The following is a 25,722-nucleotide window of genomic DNA, read 5'->3' as shown; positions in this document are numbered from 1 at the left end:
GTATGGCCAATCAGCCGGCCCTGGGAGATTCTCTTTGCTTGTCTGTCTTCAGAGTGATAGGGGATGTTGCCTGTGCCACTCTGTTATATGGCTACTCATACCCTGGATGGCATTCCAAGAGGGCATGGTGGCCCTGTCAGTGTCCACGAGAGCCTGCCGGAGGGGCTGATCTGTGCTGTCCCTCGGCACTAGTGACAGTGTGAAAACTAGCCTAGCATCAGGGCTCAGTGCAGGAAGATGGCTGAGGACTGTGGGGTTTGCATGGATGCCATTGCCTGGGGCTTCCACAAGCCAACCTTGCACCAACCATGGCAGCTGATGGTACAAGAGAGCAGAAGTTGTGCAGTGCTGGTGGGACAACAAGGGCTGTGAACCAGAGACAAGGAGCTGGGTTCCCAGGTTTTCCTAGATGAAAAGTTCCATTAGGGTGGGGTGGTTCTGTGATTGTCTCCATTGTCCATTGACCATACCCCCGGGGGTGTGGCCTGGGCACCTCTCCTCAGTGGGGAAGGAAGGTGTATCCCAAGGCTGGGATCCTCTAGGGCTTGTCGATTTTACAATGTTGTGTTTTTCATATGAAGTTATCTAGAAATGTGTACCTAATTTTTCAAAACACCCCGATAAGAAACTCTGAGTCTTTATGGATCCCGTTAGAGTTCCCATATTCTCTTAGAGATGGTGTATATCATACCAAATTGGAATTCATTAACCAAGCTGTAATAACACAACATCTTTGTTAACAGAGACCTCCAAAATTGGCCAGAGGCCTCTTTTACTTGGTACAGAAGAAGAAACATTTCACTACAGAAGTCAAGTTGTAGTGAGTAAGCTTGATGGCTCCAAACATTTGGGTGTCGTTCTGTGTGTGGTGTGTGTGATAGGCTGTGCCTAGTCTGAGGGAAAGAGTATATTACGGGGGTTAATAATTGACATTAAGTTATTCCCACAAACCTGAGCACTTTATAGTACAGTGAGTAATTAACTCACTATAGTGAGTATAGTGAGTAATTAACTCTTGCCTAAAGTCTTCGAGGAAGAAAGTGGGATAGAAAAGAACAGGCAACAATACTTACTTTTCCCTGAAACCTTCCCAGCTGTCAAAGAAAATAGTCCAACAAAAGGACATGAAAGAAATATGCAGCTGAGATTTCATAACTGAAAGGGATAGATTGAATTGATTCAGTTTCTTCCAATACAGAATTTAGGAGGAATCGAATAGTTTTTGGAGTTTAAGTCCTGCGACGGTTTCTAAGTGTAACAGACCCATTCCTCTGTTCACCCCATTCTGTTTCTCTGTCTCCAGTTGGGTGTGGCCAAAATGGGGTCACAGGCTCCTGGGAATGGGTCATCACACAGATCTGGGGGTCTTATTTTGACAGACACTAGATTATGTTGTGTTGGTTTTCATTTGATTTCTGTGCCTAGACCTTCTGACGAGGGTGGGGTCTGACTGGCATGATGGGTGCCAGGGTGTTGTGGGCCTGGTTCAGCTGGCCCAGCTCTTCTTCTGGTTCAGGCAGTGTGGACATCCAAGATGCCGTCTCACTCTGGGCGTCTTGGGAAGATGCCACCAAGCCGCTTGCTAGGTCAGGTAGGAGAACGCCCATGGAACGTTGTCATGGCAGGTCAGCTCTGATGCCAAGGGATTCCAGCGTTTAGGAAAGTCTGCAAAGGACGAATGTGAAGGCGGTGGTTCCCTCGTGTGATGCACCTTGAAGGAGTCCCCCTTGCATGTGCACATGGGGGTGCAGCACCAGGGACTGTCAGCTGAACCCGGGGCTGGGGTCCCCTTGTCTGTTTCCCCAGGAGCACAGCAAAGCTGCATCTGATACAAATGCTGGGCAATGCCGCCTCCCACCTGTTCTCTCCTGATCAAGACCCTTGTTCTACAGAGCTACAGGGTGGGTAGGAGGTGACACCTTACAAATTCTCCATGGGATTCCCTGGACAAACAATTTTGGGTTTCTAGGGCTCAGTTAAGTGCCTGATTCTGTTAGGTCCAGGGACATTTCTTTAGTACTTCTCCAATTTCCAAACTGCCAAACAAAACCTGGGAAGGCAGCAGGATCGGGGACCCTGTGGGTGCCTCTCACCCTGTAAGTCTCTGCTCCTCGGCAGACCAGAGAGAAACCCACTGCTCTGAGAAGCTCCTGGGAGCCCAGCAGCCTGGTCCTTGTCCTCGGGTTGCACATCTTAGCACCTCTGCCTTGGTTTTGGGAGAAACGAACCACATGCAGTCTTGTACCATTGTCCCAATGAATTGTGTTTTGTTAGTTTCCTCTTTCCCTTTTATTTTTCCTTCTTTTTAAAATGACAAGCAGAAGGCAGCAATTTAGAAGGCCCATGGAAAGTGTTTTTCAATCAAAGTTATTCAGAAGCAGAAACGTGTTTGAAATACATAGTCTTATAGAAACGTTTGTATAAAAAGGAAGAAAATACACCGTTCATGGAACCAGGCAAAACATTGATTAGAACTTGGCTAAAATCAGAGAATCCAGGCCAAGGAGGGAAATGTAGCGAACGCACAGCCTGCTCTCTGGCTGGGCGAATGTCCCTGCAGAGTTTCCTAACTGACCGAAGTGCAGAGAAGCTCTGTGCACTACTGTGGGCTGCCGTCGGCAAGGCTGGGTTTGTGTCCTCTGGTTTCCGCGCGGCCGAATGGAAGCGTCTTCCCATGGCTCCAGCCTCCCTGACCTGCAGACTTGGTCCCAAGCTAATCTCAGAGCGCAACCTCACTCTGTGAAGAATTCTGCTCACTGTCTTTGTAGTGTACCTCATCCTAATCAGTTTGGTATTTTAAAAAATTATCTTGATCAACACTGCCTTTAGAGCACGCATTCTGTCTCTCTCTCTCTCTCTTTAAAGTAGGCTCCATGCTGCAACACAGGGTTTGAACTCATGACCCTGAGATCAAGACCTGAACTGAGATCAAAAGTCAGACACTTAATTGGTTAAGCCCCCAGGTGCTCCTAGAGCAGTCGTTCTTAAAGTATTTTTGGAGCCTGACACATCTGAAAATCTCATGAGGCCTAGGCAGCTTCTCCCCAGGAGAAGTGCACAAATGTACCAAGACCAGTGGTCACAAACCCTGCTTGAGATGAAGAGCCCTCGCCTGCTGTGGTCCGCACTCTGGACGCAACAGCAATGTCAAGATGCTCCTGAAAGTCAGCGTGAGGCTGAACTCAGGACTCATCCTCCAGGAGCACTGAGGGCCGGGTCTTGGGTCTGGGCCCAGGTTAAGCTCGCTCTTGCTCAGGGCAGTTTCATCTCGGGGCTTCCTGCCTTTCCTCCTGCTGGCCCTTGTTTGGAACTTGTCTTGTTCGCTCTGCTTGTTAAGTCAAGTTTGGGGGAGCAGGCGTTGGAAATCCAGTGTCCACCTTACCAACAAGCTTTAGACTTTTTTATGCAAAGTAACTCAGCAGTTCCTGGCTGAATAGCTCTGTCTACCACAGAGTGACATGCTAAACTCCTCAGAAGAGGGTTGGATTACCTGTAACCATTCTTGAGGAGAATGAGTTCTTCCTCACCAGACTTTTGTACAGTTAAGACTACTTAAAGACGCAAAGGAGGCACCATGACAAAGATCTACTTTTCTTCAAGAATGAAAATGTCCTCGCTCCCCCAGAAATGATGGTGTGCATTTGTATTGTCAAATTATCACGATTAGGCACCCTGGGTTGACTTGAGAATTACTAAAATGCCACGGCGTCCCCGTCTTTGCGTAATATGATTTAGGAGACCGTGGGAAGACTGCAGCCTATAGCGTATGTGCGCTCCTTTTGGATTATGGTAAAATAAAGATGAACATGTTCATGCGGGACAGTTAGCCTCTCTGAGCCCAGCATGTAACATTTTTAGTTGGCTTTTTGGACGGAGCCATTTTGCCGTTTTTGTAGGTGTTTTGACTCAATCAGAAAAGATCTCACCGAATCTTCAAACCATAATGTGATGTGTGACCCCAGAATTATCTTCTCCCTGCAGAACTAGATCATTAGCTTGATGGATGTTGGGAATGACATGGTATTTAAAATGAGGGATGGGGTAGGTGCTCTCTGGTAGATCAATAGCATAAAACCCAATGTAAATTTCCCACATTTGCTCATCTTAGCTGGTGCCATCTATCATTCTAGTCAATGTCGAGGGATTTGGAGAGCATTGGATGAACACCATTTCATACACTCAGATTTTGTCTGCAAAGTTACAGTGGTCAAAATCGTTCCTTCCCCCAGCAGCAAGCTCATGCTACCCTATACAATCTTGGCAATAGTCACCTTGCGGCACCCTGATTCTTCCTGGAGCTCTTTTGAAATTAAACGGTTTGTTATTTGCATAAAATCCCCGGTTCAGATGGAATGTCTCAGACGGGATCATTTCTCTCCCAGAAAACACTTTATTCCATCCAAATATCTGTTACTCTCAGAACAGTAGACACTTCCCAGAGCTCAGAGAGGTCGTGTTTTTTAGAGATTTTGTGTTGGAAAGTGAGGAACATGAACATGATAAAAAACATGCACAATCTTGCGGTGTGCCTGAGATGGAGTTCTAAAGTTTGGGGGAAGAGCATCAGGAAAAAGCCAACTCCATGTTCACTATTGTTTCAAGCAAGACACACTTGGTTTATTCATTTGCTCAGGATTCATCCATTGCTACATGTGATGCTAAGTGTTATAGTCGAACGAGACCCAGACTGCTGTTGAACACACATGGATGCAGAGGAGTCAACAAGCTCAGCGACAAGCATAACGCAAGGAAGAGCGTGGACATGCTGTGAGGGAGGAGGGGAACCCCCACGATGGTCACAGTAGGGACATCAATTGACTGAGGGTAGGAGGCATTCTCTCCATAAGGGTTAGTTGGAGATGGACAGTGGGCACCTGGTCGGGTTTGGATAGACAGACTTTGCGGAGAGACGTTGCAGCCAGAGAAAAGGTTCTAAGGCCCTTCCCAGGAAAGAGAGTGTGGGAATACTCAGGGGGTGGTGAGTGGTTTTGTTGTGTTTCAGGTGAAGGTTATCCCTGGGAGATCCAGGGAGAGAATCTGGAAGGATAAGCTGACAGCTCGAGGGCCATATACATGATTGGTTCAAGACAGCCCTCATTTGTACCTACTCTCCCAACATAGTTATTAATCATCACTCCCTTTTCTCAGAAATGCTTCCCTTTTCTCCACAATGTCCTAGCTCAGACAGACGATGAAGTATGTGGATGGGCCGCTATTCTTTGTCTACTATTGTTCACATGGTGGTTTCCTTCCATTTTCTTAGGAACTCCTGATGAACTGTGACATGTATTTTTCTGACCATTTCATGTTAACGGGGAAGAGTAGGAAATTTGGGGATATGACTTGAAATTTTGAAAGCGGCCCAAGGTCCAAAAATCTCTGCGGCAGAAATGTCTGAAATCAGTTGTGGGAAGAACAGTAATGAAAGCCAGCGTGTACAGATAATCTGATGGACTAGGCACTAGACTGTGCACCAGTTTATTTCAATTATCTCATCTTGGCAACAGCCCGAGAAGTAGAGATTGTTGTTACCTCTGTCTTCTAGATGGGGAAACCGAGGGTTACAGAGGTTGACTCATTTTCCAAAGTGGTAGAGATCCTGAGCAATGGGACAGAATTTGAGCCCAGACAAGCTTACTCTGGAGCCGTGCTTTAGTGTAGTAAGAAACATCAGACTATTTCTGGGAATGTAACTCTTTGAGCGCACTGACCATGATTAAAATGAAAATGACAAAACTTCTCAATATGCAAACTACTTTTACAAATTTTCTCCTTTGCTCCACACAGCAAACCTGTTCTTTGTAGGTATTTATCCCTATAGAAACTCAGAGAAGTTAAATATCTTCAAAAGACTCACATGCTTGAGCAACTATTGCACTGAGTGCTGAGTTCAGATCGTTGGTTTCCTACTCCGTCCCCACAGTCGTGCCTCACTTGGGTGTTGGGTGTTCATTGAGTGAATAAGTTTAGTGAATACTTGAAGGAGATGACCTCTGGCTGCAGTGAGGCAGGGTCAAAAGTCGAATGTGTTTTCAACGTGTTGTCATAAGTTCTAGATATATTCTGGACACAGAGTGTATATAGTTAACAGTATTACATACTTTAAAACATGGTAAGAGGATAGGGTTTATGTTAAACGTTTTTACAAAAAAAAAAATAAGAACACAAGGAAGCTTTTGGAAGTGATGAATAATGTGTTTATTACCTTGGTTGTGATGACCATATTGTGAGTGAACGCACACCTCCATACTTTTCAAGATGTATATATTAAATGTGTACAAAATTTGGTATATCAATGATGCCTCTGTAAAGCTAAAAACTTCCAAGTTGTTATGAATATTTGTATAAAAATGAGGAAAAGCTAAAGGTATTGGGTCTGAGAAGGGAGGGGAAGGGGGTCAAAGGAAAAACAAGTGGGGACGGTTGGAGACCTTCTCACTGAACACGTTTTCCCAAGACTGGCCGAGACTGGTGATACAGAAGTCACTTCCATGGTAGGGTTTTGTTTAGAGAAATTAATGATTGGGAAGAGGACAAACTTCATTACTTGGGAGGAAAACCTGGTGTGTCTCCTATCTAGATTTTAATGATTTTAAAATGCAATAAACAAAGCATAGAGTGCTACCTTTTACAACCTGTATTTCTAAAATTGGGGGGATAAGTAAAGTTTTGGAGAAATTCATGTATGTCATTGTGCTTTCTATTTACAAGTTACACAATATGGAAATAAAAGCAGTCACCCTTATCTTCATAAAGAATGCCATCACTGTCTCCATAGCACATTTGCTTTGTGGATGTTGAATGCATCTCCAGGTTCCGTAGGTCCCTTTTTCTTTCTAGATGGCAGCTTATGATCATTTCCCAGTTGAATGCTTTTTGTCTCTAAATCGTTCCCTCTTCTGGAATTGTAAAATTACACAATACTCAAGAGAGTTCAAGTGAGTTTGATTTTAACATAACAAGAGAAACGAAACGAAACAAAACAAAACAAAACAAAACAAGAGAAATGAGCTCCATGGACGTAAGTCTCCTGGAAAGACACTGGAACTTCATTCAGTGTTGGCATTGGTCAAGGTAGGTTACAGAGGACTTTTTATAGTTTTTTAAAGATGTCTTTGCTTCACATTCTAACTTAGGTCAAGAAGGCAATCAGACATCTGATCTGAATCCATATTTTTGGAGCAAGATGCAGTGATACGACCCACTGGGTCAACTTTTATAGAAGCATTTAAAGAAGCTCCACTAGAGAAAATTCTGCTCCATGGTCTCTTTCTGTTTCTGACTCAAGCTAGAGTCATTATTTTCATATCTGGGAAGTGGTTATCAGTCCATTTTGTATCTATTAATTTGACAGAAGTTATAAATGAGCAATGACTAATTCTGATGAAATATTAGTGAACTTTTCCCCCATACATTGTCACTGGCAGCAAATTGGTAAAGTCTGTAGAAGAAAACTGGGTAGTTTAACCAAAACTTGCATCAGGGATTAATCCAAGGAAAGAGAAAACAAATGATCTCTTTTAAACGGTAATCTTTGAAATGCATTAAAATTGTACAAACAAAATATGTATGAAAATCTTGGAGTAGAAAATGAAATATAGTACCTTAACTTGATAGAATATTAAACAAGTATGAAAAAGGTAATTATGAAGTCCGAGTAGTAATACCTGTGAAAATATTTTATTTTATGATATAATAGTGAAAAAATATACAGAATTCTATCTCTGCTGTATTTATAGCATTAGAAGTTAACTTTATTAATGTCACTACTATAATATTTAAGCTATAAATAATTATAACAGTGGAGTAAAAAGTGACTAAGCCATGCCCAAGAAAGGAAAGTCCAAAAACCCACCAGTGAATCAGACACAATTCCATAGGGCATGCAAGGCAGAAACCCTCCAGGCATGGCAGGCCCCTTAGTGTGTCCTTTGATGTTTCAGGACTTTGATGCCTTATATATTTTTTTCCTTTCCTTTCATTTTATTTTATTTTTTTAAAGATTTATTTATTTATTTATTTATTTGAGAGAGAGAGAATGAGAGGACAGCGATCGGGGGAGAAGCGGACTCCCCACTGATCAGGGGGTCTGATGTGGGACTTGCTCCCGGGACTCCAAGATCATGACCTGAGCCGAAGGCAGTCGCTTAACCAACTGAGCCACGCAGGTGCCCCTCCTTTCATTTTAAAAGAAGATTTGAAGAGAGAAATAAATCTGTTGATGACAGAATGTAACAATCATATATTTAGAAACTTGATACTGTTAAAGACGAGACAACAAGTCCCAAATGGAGTCACTTGTGCTAAGCCCCATGTCCTCACACTGAGACTTAACTTAATTAGAATTTCTACCCTCCCAGAAAGGAAATCTTAAACTAGTCAATCAGGAATCACCTAATCATCACTATTTAGGTAAACTTCTACTAGACCCTGTTATCCCCTAAAGGAAAGTGATCTTGCAAAAACTAACCCACTTTTTTGGAGTTAGTCTAACATCCTTCTTTTTACTTCCTTTTTGCTACAAAAGTCTTTCATTTCACACAGCTCCTTGGAGCGCCTTTCTATCTTCTGGATTTGTCCCTGCCCAATAAAGCCAGTAAGATCTTTAAAATTTCCGTGGTTGCACTTCATTTTTAACAATAAGAAAAAGCACATTTCCTCAAACCTAACAGACTGTAATGTTTACATTCTCACTCCGTATGATGAAACCCAGCCCATACCGATGTCCTGGGAATAAATTCCGAAGTGGTCATTCTGAGGTACAGGCACAGGTGCCCACTGCACTTGGTGCTCAGACAGATTATTGGCAATCTAGTAGGTAGATATATTTATGCTTACACAAGTAAATTTAGTAGTTCTATAGCTTAAATCTATTACCAGCACTATTTTTTTTTTTTTTTTTTTTTTAAAGATTTTTATTTATTTATTTGACAGAGAGAAATCACAAGTAGATGGAGAGGCAGGCAGAGAGAGAGAGAGGGAAGCAGGCTCTCTGCTGAGCAGAGAGCCCGATGCGGGACTCGATCCCAGGACTCTGAGATCATGACCTGAGCCGAAGGCAGCGGCTTAACCCACTGAGCCACCCAGGCGCCCTATTACCAGCACTATTTTATTTTTGGTCATGAAAATAAATATTTGCTTAATTTTCCAGTGGATTCTTTTTATTGACGTGGAAAAGATAGACTGCGGGCTTCCTCTCAGACACCCATCTAAGCACTTACAAGAAGAGAAATAGGTTGAAAGAATAGAAATCATGCTTGAGAAAATGAGACATAGTCTCTTTGTTAAACGGTCTTGGGAAAACTGGATATCCACTTGCAAATGAATGAAATTGGACTCTTACTATACACGTTACACAAAAATTAACTCAAAATTAAAGATTTAGGAAATTAAATATGTAAATATAAGAGGAACTATAACATTCTTGGAAGAAAACATAGAAGAAAAGCTTCATGACGTAGGTCTCTGCAATGATTTTGTGGATATGACACCAAAAGCATAGGCAACAAAAGCAAATACAGACAAATGGGATTACATTGAACTAAAAAGCTTCCTCACAGCAAAGGAAAGTATCAACAGAGTGAAAAGGCAATCTCCAGGATGGGTGAAAATATTTGCAGACCATATATCTGATAAGGGATTAATATTCCAGACTATACAAGTAACTATAACAACTCAACAACAAAAAATAAATTTGATTAAAAATTAGGTACAGGACTTGAATATGTATTTCTACAAATTGATATAAACGTCTGAGGGGTATATAGAAGATGCTCAATGTCACTAATAATCCAGGGATTGGAAATGCAAACCACAATCAGATGTCACCTCACACTTGTTAAGATGGTTATTATAGAAAAGTTGGTCACTATGTGGAGAACTGGAACCCTCAAACACTGTTGGTGAGAGTGTAAAATGGTATAGCCTCTATGAAAACTGGTATGACAGCTCTTAAGAAGATTTAAGATAGAATAACCATATAAGGCAGCAATCCCACTTCTAGGTATGTATCCGAAAGTTGACATCAGGATCATGAAAAATGTATCTGTATTCCCATGTTCATTGAGGCATTGTATACAGTAGATAAGATATGGAAACAACCTAAATACCTTTGGATGAAGGGATGAGGGGTGAAGAAAATGTGATATAGACATACATTGGAATGTTATAAGAAAGACATTCTGCCTTATACAACAAGATGGATGAAACTTAAGGACGTTATGCTAAATAAAATAAGTCAGTTATAGGACAAATAGTATCCCATTCCACTTAAATGAGGTATCTAAAGTAGTCACATGCATAGAAACAAAGTAGAATGGTGGTTTCCAGGGGCTAAGGGGCGGGGAAATGTGGAGTTGTTCTTCGATAAACAAGTAAATCAAGCTTCCATTTTGCAAGACAAGTATGTTCTAGAGATCTGGTGTACAACATTGAACCTATAGTTAGCAACACTGTTTTGTGAACATAAAATTTGTTAGAAGGGGGCGCCTGGTTAAAGCCCCTGGGTTAAAACCTCTGCCTTCAGCTCAGTTCGTTATCCCAGGGTCCTGGGATTGAGCTCCACATCCGGGCTCTCTGCTCCACACGGAGCCGCTTCCTCTTATCTCTCTCTCTGCCTGCCTCTCTGCCTACTTGTGATCTGTCTGTCAAATAAATAAATAAAATCTAAAGAAAAAAAGAACAGATACTATGCTGAGTGTTCTTACAATAATAATAATAATAACAATAATAATAATAATAATAATAATAATAACTATTTAAAATCTGGGAAGGTGAATGCTATTTGTGCTCTTGTGCAAGGAAGAAACCTCTGTGGGGAACAGGACATATTGCCGGAGAACCCACACATGGAGGATGAGCCCCTTTCTCTCTTCACCACATGAGTCTAAGTGAGTGTGAGTTTGGAGCTGCAATCCAGGCGGGCAACGTCTGGTCTAGTCTGGGAGATGCCTTTCCTTTTAACTTGACAGTTTAGCAAGTGTCCTGTGGCTAGGTGGGTAAAACCCTAAGAAACCAGCCCTTGTCTATCACCCAAGAATTTCTATCCACTTTCCAGAAGACAGATTGTGCACTATTGTGGTGAAGGGGTTGGAAAACAATGATGCAAATCAAGGGAGAGAGTAATATTCAGGTGATGATCTCGGAGGGGGAGGGAACTAAAAGCAATTCGTGGAGGTAGCAGGCTGCCTTTATGTGTATACTGCATTCCAACTTTGCCCTATGAGGCATCCTTAAAAATGACAACAGAGAGTGACTTCTCTTGGGGAAAAAAACCAAAAACCAAAAAACAAAAAACAAAACAAAACAAATAACCTAAGTGGAGAGCGATGGGACTAGAAGATGACTCGATGGGGTGGGATTTATGAAGCACTCTCTGTTTCCAGGAGCGCTCCTCCTACTTGTCAGGCTCACCAAGAAGGCTTTCTCCCAAGTCAATCGCACTAGCTACAGGAGTGAAGCCTCCCAAGGAATAAAGATGATCTCACAGGGAAAGTTATAAGACAAATGTCAAACAAGCAACCACTGGAACATCTAATAGGTAAAGCAAAAACCAATTTAACACTAAGAACATAAATTTATAAGAGGCATAGTAACTGTCCTGGGAGACATGAAGGAGAATATCGCAACCTTTAGTTCTGTGCAGCTAAGCTTTAGATAAGACCAGTGTGTTGGTCAAGGATGGCTGAGACAGGCCATCTGGAGGGGAACGAGTGCACTTCAGGACTCTTCTTGTATGAGAAGGTGTAGACTTTGATGATCCTTAGACATTTGCATGGGGAAATAACTAAGTGGTTTCATTTATTTAAGTATGGCTTCACTTATGTACTTATTTCATTTATTTAAGGGAATAGGCTTGGGATAGGGTTGAAAAGGGATAAATTTATGCTAAAAGGAAACCAGTGTTTTCTCCACTGATGCTAATGTTCAAGCATTAGGGCACAGGATCAACTCAGTTTTTGTTCCTTGGGGCCACCCTTCAGAAGAAAATATGTAACTGTTCTGCCTTCCTACCCCGCTAGGTTCAACCCCCACAATCTAAAATAGGAGCAGGGCCATCTCCCTGATTTGTCCTCCCTGTGTATTGTTGGACAAAATTCCAACATTTGTTCAGTGCTCCTTATTTTAAAAAGGAAAGTCTCATAGTTTATGTCATTATATCACTTCCGCAAGCACACGTTGCATATGCTTAATGTCGCAAAACAGGCAAGCTAGCTGGCATTACAGGTGGGCTCATTTGAGAGAAGCCATTGGTTTTCAAGGGTGGTTAGGACCATAGCAAACACACACAGTTGGCTTTAAACACACACCACAGCAAACACACCCACACTCTTTTCTTCTAAGCTGCCTCGTTGTATCCTGGTAGGCTGGGGCAAAAAGCAGATTCACTTTTTGTACTTTGACTTGTCCAAGATTCCAGACTTCAGTTCTTTGCTACAGTTGGACCAATTCTTATTTTTATACTACATTCCTCCTCTTTCATCTCCTGTACATTTACTTGCAAGATAATTTACCCATGGGTAGTATTTTTTGGGTGTCTGATTTGTATTTGAATGGGAATGGCTCAAGAAATAACTTCCTGTGTGACAATTTTGCAAGTCAGTGAATCCCCTGGGACTCCATTTTTCATCTGTAAGATGAGGGTTGGACTCCATGAAAATGCCTCTTTTAGTTCTTTCATTCCATGAATCTAGGAATGCAATTTTAAAGCTGCACCCAAATCAGCCTCTTTCTGGATTTGCTAGCCTGCAAACTTTTTCAGAGTTCTCCAGCTCCCATCGCTTCTATATCGTTAGCATTTAATGTAAAAACAGCATGTTTCCATAAGAACAAAAGCCCCCAATACTTTAAAAAGGATCCTCAAATTGCACTGCAATTTTCTCTTACTCAAACAATTCTTCTGACACCTGCCTTCTGTGCCTGGAGACCCACAGACATGACTAGCAAAGGGCAGTAAGGCACTTTGTGAGATTTTGGAGGTGGTGCTTCCTCCCCTGCTCTTGGGCTCAAGGAACTGGGACGTGGGCCCATGGGCACGGGACCCCCACGGGGGCTCACTGCTGGGTCTAGGGACAATGTGCAGCATCTGCTGGTTTGGGACGCATGCCACTTCTTTCTCTCAGTTTCAATGAAGTTTCTGCTTGAAACAGAATGAAACAAGGTTAGAGGCTAAACCCCACCTCCACCTACGTGACGGGGTTCATTTATTGCGTGGTTTGCTGCATGCTGGGATATTCGTATGGAAACTGTGAGCTATGCTGTAAAGGCAAGCTAGTATTTCTGAAGGCAATTAAACCACAATAACAATATGTAGCAAAAAACCTAATGTGTGCAAACCCAGAAGCACTCATGTCAGATTGGCATGCGTTTCCCTCTTCCACCTAGAGAATACTGTATCTGTCTGTTTTGACATGATTTAGCATTGAGCAAGGAATTCTGGTGCCATCAAGGAAAACTTAGGAAGTTCAGTAAAAGCCAAACTCTTGTAAGAAGCAGGTAGTTCCAGTATACTGGCAGCTTCGATGAGGCCATGAAGGGCTTCAATCCTCGCTGTGCCACTTATTGGCTATGTGGCCTTGGGCAAGTCAATGACCTTTTCTTTTCTTGGGATTTGCTCATTGAAAAAACAAGATAATCACAGGACCTACTTCATGGAGACTTTGTGAAAGTTAAGTGAGTATACGCAAAACATTTGTAGAACACACAGCATATGGCAAGCATGGGGTTACTCTGAGCCATAATCCTTTGTCATTATTATTTTTATGATTATTCACCAAGAGGCATCAGCCTATGCTTTGGCAGAGATAGGTGAACGATGGAATAAGTTATAGAAAACAGGCTACATTCTCATTTAGATGCGTGTATCAGTGTGTTCATTTTTATTGCTCTATAGAATCCCATTGTATGAATGTACCACAATTTGCTTGTCCTTACAGCAGTTGCAAGATGTTTGAGTTCTTTGCATTTTTGGCAATTATGAATCAGAAATCCCTCATTTCAGGGTTTATACAATGGACTAACCAAGAATATTTGTAAGTTTCCTTATGAGTAAAATCAGTAGGAGCTATTGAACTTGACCTTGACCTAAGCATTCCCTTGGCCTATGTTTTTCATCCTGGTCAACCCTCCCTGAACTTCACACTCATCTCATCATCTAGTATTTAAAGGAATTCAGTTGATTGTCTTCCCCAATTTCTTTTCATTCATCTAAATGGAAACAAGGGCAAAGAGGTAGGAGGTGGATTAGACAATAGCAATATAGACAATTTCTCAAGTTTCGAGCTCATAATGAATATTCACCATTACGATTTCTGTTCTCTTGCTTCGTTTCTCACGTCACTAAAATCCAGTACCTTGTATGGGTTATAAAGTACCTCTTCTAGTTTCATTTGTTGTGTAGATTAAAAAAATTTTTTTAATATTCTCCAATTTTATATGTTTTCTATTTTGTGAATATTTTAGTAAGTGGTTCCTTCTCAAACTTAGTTTACAAAGACATGTTTTTGCTTTCTCATCAACATTGATAGATATTGGTGGCAAAAACCATCCATTATATATAGCATTGCCAGTTTCTATGCATAGACTGAGGGATTTTAGGCTTATTAAAAATTTCAATGTAAAAAGTTGGGTCTTTCTCCTTACATTTTATCCATGATTATTCAACTAGACCTTAATAGATCGTTCTATTTCTGTGCTCAGGCCTTTAGTGTGTCTGTGGGATTTTAAGGCATGTACGGAATGAATGTGTGGAAGTTCTGGCCACCAGAGGATGAGGCTGATGGAGGTGTGTGTGTGTGTGTGTGGTGGTGGGGAGGTTGGAGATCTTTAAAGTGGCCTCTGCCTGTCTTCACAAACATACTTCCCTGGGCTTCCTTGCACATTTGCTGAGATTTTCAAGAAGCCAACATGATTCTGCCATATCTCCTTCATAGGTAATATTTGACATATGCACCCTTCCACCTTCTAAGGAATGAATGCAGTTCAAGCCAATTTAAAGTGTAAGTTCAGAGGAAGAATTTCAGTCCCTGCTAATGTGTACCAGTCACAGCTACCCAAGAGCCCTGTGCATCTCCTTCTCGTCCATCTACTAAGGGTGGCAGCTTCCCTGTGGCGTCCTCAGGAGCAGACAGAGGATGGAGCACTGTGCCGTAGGAGTGGTTTTGTCCATAGAGCTGGCTTCTAGGGGCCAGCCCATAGCCTCAATATTTATTTAATTGAATTGACTTAAGCTTCTTCTTTTTTGGTAATATGAATTTAATTAAAATATTACTATGTAGGAAATTCTGATTTCAGGAAGCAAAAAACTAAGAATTTTATTTTTAATAATTAGAAGTCATCTGAGTTTTTTTTTTTTATTATGTTATGTTAGTTACCCTACAGTACGTCATTAGTTTTTGTGTAGTGTTTCATGATTCATTGTTTGTGTATAACACCCAGTGCTCCATGCAATACGTGCCCTCCTTAATACCCATCACTGGGCTCACTTATGCTCTCACCCTTCTCCTCTCCAAAACCCTGTTTATGTCCTGGAGTCCATAATCTCTCATGGTTCATCTCCCCTTCATTTTTCCCTTCCTTCTCCCAATGTCCTCCATGCTATTACTTATGTTCCACAAGTATATAAAACCATACGATAATTGACTTTCTTTGTTTGACTTATTTCACTCAGCATAATCTCCTCCAGTTCCATCCATGTTGATGCAAAAGTTGGGTATTCATCCTTTCTGATGGAGGCGTAATATTCCATTGTATATACGGACCACATCTTCTTTTATCCATTCATCGGTTGAAGACCGTCTCCACTCTTTCCACAGTTTGGCTATTGTAGACATTGCTGCTATGAACATTGGGGTGCATGTGGCCCTTCTTTGTGCATGGGATGCATGTGGTCAAAGATACATATGTATCTTTAGGGTAAATAGTCCAATAGCTGGGTCAGAGGATAACTCTATTTCTAACTTTTTGAGGAAACTTCACACTGTTTTTCTAAGTGGTTATGCCAACTTGCATTCCCACCAAGTGTTAAGAGTGTTCTTCTTTCTCCACAGCCTCTCCAACATTTGTTGTTCCTTGCCTTGTTAATTTTTGCCATTCTAAATGGCATAAGTTGTATCTCAGTGTGGTTTTGATTTGAATTTCCCTGATGGCTAATGATGATGAACATTTTTCATGTGTCTGTTAGCCATTAGTATGTTTCCTTTGGAGAAGTGTTTGTTCATGTCTTCTGCCCATTTTCTGACTTGATTACTTGTTTTTTTGGGGTGTTGAGTTTGAGAAGATCCTTATAGATATTGGATATTAGCCCTTTATCTGTACTGTTATTTGCAAATATCTTCTCCCATTCCATGGGTTGCCTCTTTGTTTTGTTGACTGTTTACTTTGCTGTGAAGAAGGTTTTTATCTTGATGAAGTCCCAAAAGTTCATTTTCATTTTTGTTTCCCTTGCCTTTGGAGATGTGTTTTGAAAGAATTTGCTGTGGCTGATGTTGAAGAGGTTACTGCCTATGTTCTCCTCTAGGATTTTGATAGATTCCTGCCTCACATTGAGATCTTTCATCCATAAGCTTCTTATTAAAAGGACAAGCACAGATGTTTGGAATGTTTTTGATTCACTTCCTCTCCTTAGTTTACTGATGAACCTTTGCTGCTCTCACTCCAGCAATGGCTTTGAAACACAGGGCACCCTAATGAAATCTTATAATTATATGACAGAGGGGTGCTTCTCTTCAGACTCTCAACCTGTGTCCTTAAGCTCTGCCTCTCTCAGCCTTTCCATGGAAATGAACCTTTTCACACCTGAGATTTCCTGCCTTCAAACTCTGTCTCTAGCCAGATGAGTTAAGACACCATTTTTTCATTCTGCACTGACACTCAGATGTGAGAATGTCTATTCTTTTGAATATAGGAATTAAAGAAAACTCTCAAGTACTTTTTAAATTAAATCAGTGATTGAGACATAGTTTATACACAGTAAAAGTCACTCTCTTTAATGTATGATTCTGTCTATCAACTTTTACAGTCATACAGCCATCAACACAATTAAGATACTGGATAGTCCTCTGACCCTAAAAAGCATTTGATGCCAGTTTGGAACCAACCCCTCCACAGTCCAACCCCTGACAATCAAAGACCTATTTTCTTCTCCTAGTTTTTCCTTATACACCATATAAACTGAGTTATAGAGCATTAGTCTTTTGAGTCTTCTTTCTTTTTTTTTTTACCTTTTCATTGTTTTTGTTATGCACCACATTACTACGCACTGCATGTATTATGCTACAAAAAGCTACATAATGCTACATAATACACTGTGTAAACTTCTAGCAGGAGCAGGTGAGCATAACCCAGTTATTTTCCATCAATCAGTAAAATGTTTCCTTAATCAATGTTCTCCAAACCCTTTGACACATAGTAATGATTAACTCCAGAGACATGCTTATCTCTTTCCATCAAACTCCACTGATATGATTAATGGACAACTGTTTTTTTTTTTTTAATTTCTTTTCAGCATAACAGAATTCATTGTTTTTGCACCACACCCAGTGCTCCATGCAATACGTGCCCTCCTTCCAACCTTTTTCCTTGCCCCTGTGGGTGAACATATGATGTGCACTGTGGCTACAACAGGATGAGCAAGAACATGGCCAGTCCCAGGAAGAGTCTCCAACCATGGTGCACAACAGTTACCAAGAATCTTCTTTCTTTCATTTAGCATCATCATGCATTTGAGATTCACTTACAAGTTTGCATGTATCAGTGATTAATTTTTTTTAATTGTTGAGAAGTATCCCGTGTTGTGATTGTACCAGTTTGCTTATCTATTCACTGGCTGAAGGCCATTTGGGACATGTCCAGTTTTGGTGATTATGAATGAAACACTGTAAACATTCATTTGTTGTGAAGTTTGTATTTTGCTTGGATGACCTAGCTGTCCCAATGCTGGGTCATATGATATGTGCATGTTTTGTTTTATAAAAAATTGTCAAACTTTTTTTTCCAAAGCGGTTGCAACTTTTCCAACTTTTGCCACTGGTTATGTATGAGCATTCCAGTTGCTCCACATCCCTGCTTGGTATTTCCAATTAACAGTTTGTTGGTGTTGTTGTTTAAGGTTTAATTCTTCTAATAAGCATGGAGTGTTATCTCACTGTGGCTTTAATTTGCTTTTTTCTACTGACGAATGATGATGAAACATCTTTTCTTGTGCTTATTTTCTCTCCATATATCTTCTTGGTTAAGTGTCTGTATAAATCCTTCTCCAATTTTTAATAAGGTTGTTTATTGGTATTGTATCTTGAGAACTCTTTATATCTTTTATACACAAATTTGTTATCAAATATGCTCTTTGTAAGTATTTTCTTCTGGTCAACATCTCACTTTTTAAATTTTATTAATGGAGTCCTTCAGTGAAAAGGTGTTTTTACTTCTTTTTTTTTCAAATTATCTTATTTTATTTAAACTTAACTAATTAATGTATAGGATGTCATTAGTTTCAGAGGCAGAGTTCAGTTATTCATCAGTTGCATACAACACCCAGTGCTCATCACATGCCCTTCTTAATGCCCGTCACCCAGTTTCCCCATCTCCCACCAGCAACCCTCAGTTTGTTTCCTATGGTTGATCGTCTCTTTGGTGTTGTCTCCCTCTTTTATTTCATCTTATTTTATTTTTCTTCTGATGAAATTCAATTTATTGAATTTATTTATTGGCTGAGTAAGTTGAGCATCTGCCTTCAGCTTGGGTCATGATCCCAGGGTCCTGGAATTGACCCCCATGTTGGGGAGCCTGCAGCCTGCTTCTCCATCTCCCTCCGCTGCTCTCCCTGCTTGTGCATGGGTGCTCTCTCTCTCTCTGTCAAATAATAAAAAAAAGAAAGAAAGATTCAGAAGGAAAGAAAGAAAGAAAGAAACCTTTGCCTAAATCAAGGTCACAAGTATTTTTCCTGTGTTTCCTAGTAGAAAGTTGATAGCTTTAGGTTTAGGTTGTGAGTTAGTGTTTGTAGATGGTGCAAGGTCTGGGGCAGCTTTGTTTATTTATTTATTTGATTACAGATCTCCAATGGTTCCAACACTATTTGTTGAGAAGATAAGTCTTTCCCTCATTAAGTTACCTTTGCAATTTTGTGGTAAAGAATTTGATCATTTACATGTGAGTTTATCTGTGTGCTCCCTATTCTGTTCAATTGATTTATGTGTCTATCCTTTTCATCAGTATCAGATTATCCTGATTACCAGAGATTTATAAAAAGTCTTGACTTCAGGTCATGCTGAGTCCTTAAACTTGGTTCTTCCTTTTTTTAAAAAAAAATTGTTTTGATTATTCTAGTTTCTTTGCCTTTTCATGTAAACTTTATAATCAACTTATAAATTTCAACAAAAATTTCTGCTGGGATTTTGATTGCATTGAATTGCATCTATAGATCAGTTTTGGGGATATCTGTCAATATTGAACCTTCTAATTAATGAGTGCTATGTACCTCTCTACTTATTCATTTTTCCCCCATGTTTTCCTTCAATGTTTTGTGGTTTTCAGGATAGAAATCTTGCATATCGGGTGCCTGGGTGGCTCAGTGGGTTAAGCTGCTGCCTTTGGCTCAGGTCATGATCTCAGGGTCCTGGGATCGAGTCCCACATCGGGCTCTCTGCTCAGTGGGGGGCCTGCTTCCCTTCCTCTCTCTCTGCCTGCCTCTCTGCCTACTTGTGTTCTCTCTTTGTCAAATAAATAAATTAAAAAAAAAAAAGAAATCTTGCATATCTTCTGCTATATTTAAAATAAAGTATTTCATTTCCTTGCTGCTCTGATAAATAATCGGCTTTTAGGTTAATCAACTTACTTTGTCATTTTCTGTTATCACCATTGTTTCTTGAATTTTTTCTTTTGCTTTTTCTACTTTTTTTTCTACTGTTTATTTCCTTCCCTCCCCACTCACACACTTTCATTAGAATCATGTGTGCATACTATTTCATAAGGGTTTTCCCTATAACAGTTATCTTTTATGCCCACATCCTTTGAAAAGTTGCAACTGTTTACTTATGCAGAACATTTGCTTTTTTTAATATATGTATTAATTTATTGATTATATATATATACACACACACACATATATATGTATATATATATCTCTCTCTCTCACTCTATGCATATGGATATATACATATATGTGTCTGTATATACATATGTATATGTATATATATACATATATATATTTTTCTTTTCAGTGCTCCAGAATTCATTGTTTATGCATACATCCAGTGCTCCATGCAATACATGCCCTCAATAATACCCACCACCATGCTCATCCAACCCCCCACCCTCCTCCCCTCCAAAACCCTCAGTTTGTTTCTCAGAGTCCACAGTCTCTCATTGTTTGTCTCCCCCTGTGATTTCCCCCAACTCATTTCTCCTCTCCATCTATGTCCTCCATGTTATTCCTTATGCTCCACAAATAAGCGAAATGATATGATAATTGACTCTCTCTGCTTGACTTTTTTCACTCAGCATAATCTTTTCCAGTCCTGTCCATGTTGATACAAAAGTTCATCCTTTCTGGCAGAGGCATAATACTCCATAGTATATATGGACCACATCTTCCTTATCCATTTGTCTGTTGAGGGACATCTTGGTTCTTTCCGCTGTTTGGCGACTGTGGCCATTGCTGCTATGAACATTGGGGTACAGATGGTCCTTCTTGTCACTGCATCTGTATCTTTGGGGTAAATATCCAGTAGTGCAATTACGAGGTCATAGGGAAGCTCTACTTTTAATTTCTTAAGGGATCTCCACACTGTTTTCCAAAGTGGCTGCACCAACTTGCATTCCCACTTGTGTAAGAGGGTTCCCCTTTCTCCACATTATCTCCAACACACATTGTTTACTGTCTCATTGATTTTGGCCATTCTAACTGGTGTAAGATGGTATCTCAATGTGGTTTTGATTTGAATCTCCCTGATGGCTAGTGAGGATAAACACTTTTTCATGTGTCTATTAGGTATTTGTATGTCTTGTTTGGAGAAGTGTCTGTTCATGTCTTCTGCCCATTTTTTGACATGATTATCTGTTTTGTGTGTGTTGAGTTTGAGGAGTTCTTTATAAATCTTGGATATCAGCCCAAAACAAATTCTTCTATTTGTTTTGTTGACTGTTTCCCTTGCTGTGCAGAAGCTTTTGATCTTGATAAAGTCCCCAAAGTTCATTTTCACTTTTGTTTCCTTTACCCTCAGAGACATATCTTGAAAGGAATTGCTGTGGCCTATTTTGAAGAGGTTACTTCCTATGTTCTCCTCTATGATTCTGATGTATTCCTGCCTCATGTTGAGACCTTTCATCCATTTTGAGTTTATCTTTGTATATGGTGTAAGAGAATCGTCAAGTTTCATTCTTCTACACATAGCTGTCCAATTTTCCCAGCCCCATTGATTGAAGAGACTGTCTTTTTTCCACTGGATATTTTTTCCTGCTTTGTTGCAGATTAGTTGATCACAGAGTTAAGGGTCCATATCTGGGCTCTCTACTCTGTTCCACTGGTGTATGTGTTTTTGTGCCAGTACCATGCTTGTCTTGGTGATCATAGTTTTGTAATAAAGCTTAAAATCAGGCAATGTGATGCCCCCAGTTTTTTCTTTTTCAACATTTCCTTAGCAATTCAGGGTCTCTTCTGATTCCATACAAATTTTAGGATTGTTTGTGCTGGCTCTTCGAAAATGCTGGTGGAATTTTGATCGGGATGGCACTGAAATTATAGATTGCTCTAGGCAGTATAGACATTTTAACAATGTGCATTCTTCTGACCCATGAGCATGGAATAGTCTTCAATCTTTTTGTGTCTTCAATTTCTTTCATGAGTGTTTTATGAAACTTCTTCCTGGTAGTTCCTTGAGTACAAATCCTTTACCTCTTTGGTTAGGTTTGTTCCCAGGTATCTTATGGTTTTTGGTGCTATAGTAAATGGAATTGGTTCTCTGATTTCCCTTATTGTATTTTCATTGTTAGTGTATTAGAAAGCAATTGGTTTCTGTACATTGATTTTGTATCCTGCCCCATTACTGAATTGCTGTATGAGTTCTAGTAGTTTGGGGGTGAATTCTTTTGGGTTTTCCATATAAAGTATGTCATCTGCGAATAGAGAGAGTTTGACTTCTTCATTGCCAATTTGAATACATTTTATTTCTCTTTGTTGTCTGATTGCTGTTGCTAGGACTTCTAATACTAAGTTGAACAAAAGTGGCAAGAGTGAGCATCCTTGTTGTGTTCCTGATCTCAAGGGGAAGGCTGTCAACTATTAGTAAAACCAGTGAATATCTTTGTGGTATATGACTTTTCAAAGAATGAATATCTTTGTTTAAAAGTCTTTGTTCCTTATTGAAAAACTTTTGGTGGAAAATCAGTTAAAGGGAAAGCTCATGATTAACCTACTCAATCACAAAGTTTTGGCAATATTAAGAGTTAAAAAATGTTGAACTATATTAGAATAATTAAATTAGTGAAATATACTGAAATATAAATGACCTGTAAACATGTACAGTGTTGTTAAGTCTTTCTGTTAATTTGGTTAGAGTGGCACAGTGTTTTCACTGGATTTCCCATTTAACTTTTATCCTTGAGGTATAGATGCAGTGCAGTGTTCCTTATGTGACTACAATCTATTTAGCTCTTCTCCTTTCGATGAACATAAGGGTGTTTGATTTGTTGCCATTACAGTCAGTGCCCCAGCAAGCACCTTTGTGACTGTTCTGATTCACAAGTGTGAATATTTTTCTTCAGTCTATTTTTTCATGCCCCATAGTTTGAAACTATTTGTTTAATTTTGTTGGGGGTGTCTTGTAAGCAACATGTGGCTATTTTTTCAAGCCAGTCTGATCATCTCTCAAGCGGATGATTTCAGTTCCATTCCATATTGTGGCAGATGCTGTTGCTGCCACTTTCCACATCAGCTCTGCCCTCCTGAGTCCTCCTGAGCTGAGGCATGTCCCTGCAGGCTGACATTCTCAGCTGGCACGTCTGTGTCCTCCTTTGTTTTTGATTCAGGGCCTCCTCAGGTGCTGCCGACACTTGCTCTGCCAGAGACAGGCTCAGGGCTGAAATGATGGGAAGTTCAGCCACAGGGAGGCAACTGTGGTCAATGGGACCATTCCTCAGTGACCCCCCCAATGGGTGATTCTACCTCTAGTTTTTTACCATTTGAGAAAGTCCCCACTGTGACTGAATCCCAACTGCTCAAAGCTCCCACCAGCTCACCAGCATACCTTTTTTTTTTTTCACCAGCATACCTTTTTTAAAAAAAAATTTTTAAAAATTTATTTTCAGCATAACAGTATTCATTGTTTTTGTACCACACCCAGTGCTCCATGCAATCCGTGCCCTCTATAATACCCAGCACCTGGTACCCCGACCTTCCACCCCCCTCCCCTTCAAAACCCTCAGATTGTTTTTCAGAGTCCATAGTCTCTCATGGTTCACCTCCCCTTCCAATTTCCCCCAACTCCCTTCTCCTCTCTGTCTCCCCATGTCCTCCATGCTATTTGTTATGCTCCACAAATCAGTGAAACCATATGATAATTGACTCTCTCTGCTTGACTTATTTCACTCAGCATAATCTCTTCCAGTCCCGTCCATGTTGCTACAAAAGTTGGGTATTCGTCCTTTCTGATGGAGGCATAATACTCCATAGTATATATGGACCACATCTTCCTATCCATTCATCCGTTGAAGGGCATCTTGGTTCTTTCCACAGTTTGGCGACCGTGGCCGTTGCTGCTATAAACATTGGGGTACAGATGGCCCTTCTTTTCACTACATCTGTATCTTTGGGGTAAATACCCAGGAGTGCAATGGCAGGGTCATAGGGAAGTTTTATTTTTAATTTCTTGAGGAGTCGCCACACTGTTCTCCAAAGAGGCTACACCAACTTGCATTCCCACCAACAGTGGAAGAGGGCTCCCCTTTCTCCACATCCCCTCCAACACATGTTGTTTCCTGTCTTGCTCATTTTGGCCATTCTAACTGGTGTAAGGTGATATCTCAATGTAGTTTTAATTTGAATCTCCCTGATGGCTAGTGATGATGAACATTTTTTCATGTGTCTGAAGCCATTTGTATGTCTTCATTGGAGAAGTGTCTGTTCATATCTTCTGCCCATTTTTTGATATGATTGTCTGTTTTGTGTGTGTTGAGTTTGAGGAGTTCTTTATAGATCCTGGATATCAACATTTTGTCTGTACTGTCATTTGCAAATATCTTCTCCCATTCCGTGGGTTGCCTCTTTGTTTTCTTGACTGTTTCCTTTGCTGTGCAGAAGCTTTTGATTTTGATGAAGTCCCAAAAGTTCATTTTCTCTTTTGTTTCCTTTGCCTTTGGAAACATATCTTGAAAGAAGTTGCTGGAATAAACCTAACCAAAGAGGTAAAGGATCTATACTCGAGGAACTACAGAACACTCATGAAAGAAATTGAAGAAGACACAAAAAGATGGAAGACCATTCCATGCTCTTGGATCGGAAGAATAAACATTGTTAAAATGTCTATACTGCCTAGAGCAATCTATACTTTTAATGCTATTCTGATCAAAATTCCATCAGTATTCTTCAAAGAGCTGGAGCAAATAATCCAAAAATTTGTATGGAATCAGAAGAGACCCCGAATCGCTAAGGAAATGTTGAAAAACAAAAATAAAACAGGGGGCATCACGTTACCTGATTTCAAGCTTTACTACAAAGCTGTGATCACCAAGACAGCATGGTACTGGCATAAAAACAGACACATAGACCAGTGGAACACAGTAGAGAGCCCAGATATGGACCCTCAACTCTATGGTCAAATAATCTTGGACAAAACAGGAAAAAATATACAGTGGAAAAAAGACAGTCTCTTCAATAAATGGTGCTGGGAAAACTGGGCAGCTGTATGTAGAAGAATGAAATTGGACCATTCTCTTACACCATACACAAAGATAAACTCAAAACGGATGAAAGACCTCAATGTGAGACAGGAATCCATCAGAATCCTAGAGAAGAACATAGGCAGTAATCTCTTCGATATCACCAGCACACCTTTAACAGTTTTCTCACATTCCTTTTCTCACATAAGTTTGCTGGAATCAACTCCCAAACAACTACCCATGTCCCAGTCTTTCTAGTGGATTCTGCTTGGGAGGGCTCACACTCAGACCATTCTGTTATGAATATGATCCTCTTATTTTTGTTTTTTCTGTTTATGTTGCTTTTTATATTTTTCCTCTGTTTCTGTCTTGCTGAGTGGAGCTAGGTTTTGTTTTGTTTTGGTTAGTGTTTTTCTTCTGGTCTGGGAACCACAGATTACATTTCTATTTTTTCTATGGTTGCTTTAATTTTTTAAGATATGTATACACAGATGTAAAAATTTCTAAAGTCTAAATTTATTTTTATTTGTTCCATCCTCCTTGAAAAGACAAGAACGTTGGCTTCCTTTACCTTTCTCTCCACCACTTCTCTAATTATTTCTCCCCTCATTTTGATTATTAATGGCTGTCAATATTTTATCATTCTGGTTTTGTCAATACTCCATAGTTGATGAAGTTAATCAATGTATTTTATCAATTTCTACACTCACCATGAATTCTCAAGTACTATACTTTCACCCCAGGTTTACTTCTCTGCTTTTTAAATATGTACTTTAATAGTTTGGGCTATTCTGCAGAAAAGATCCAGGACTGGTAGTGAAATCTTTTTTTTTTATGCTCTGAAAATGTCTCTTT

This window comes from Mustela erminea, chromosome 3, assembly GCF_009829155.1.
Source record: "Mustela erminea isolate mMusErm1 chromosome 3, mMusErm1.Pri, whole genome shotgun sequence".
Classification (NCBI taxonomy): Eukaryota; Metazoa; Chordata; class Mammalia; order Carnivora; family Mustelidae; genus Mustela; species Mustela erminea.
Note: the sequence above shows the minus strand (reverse complement) of the source record.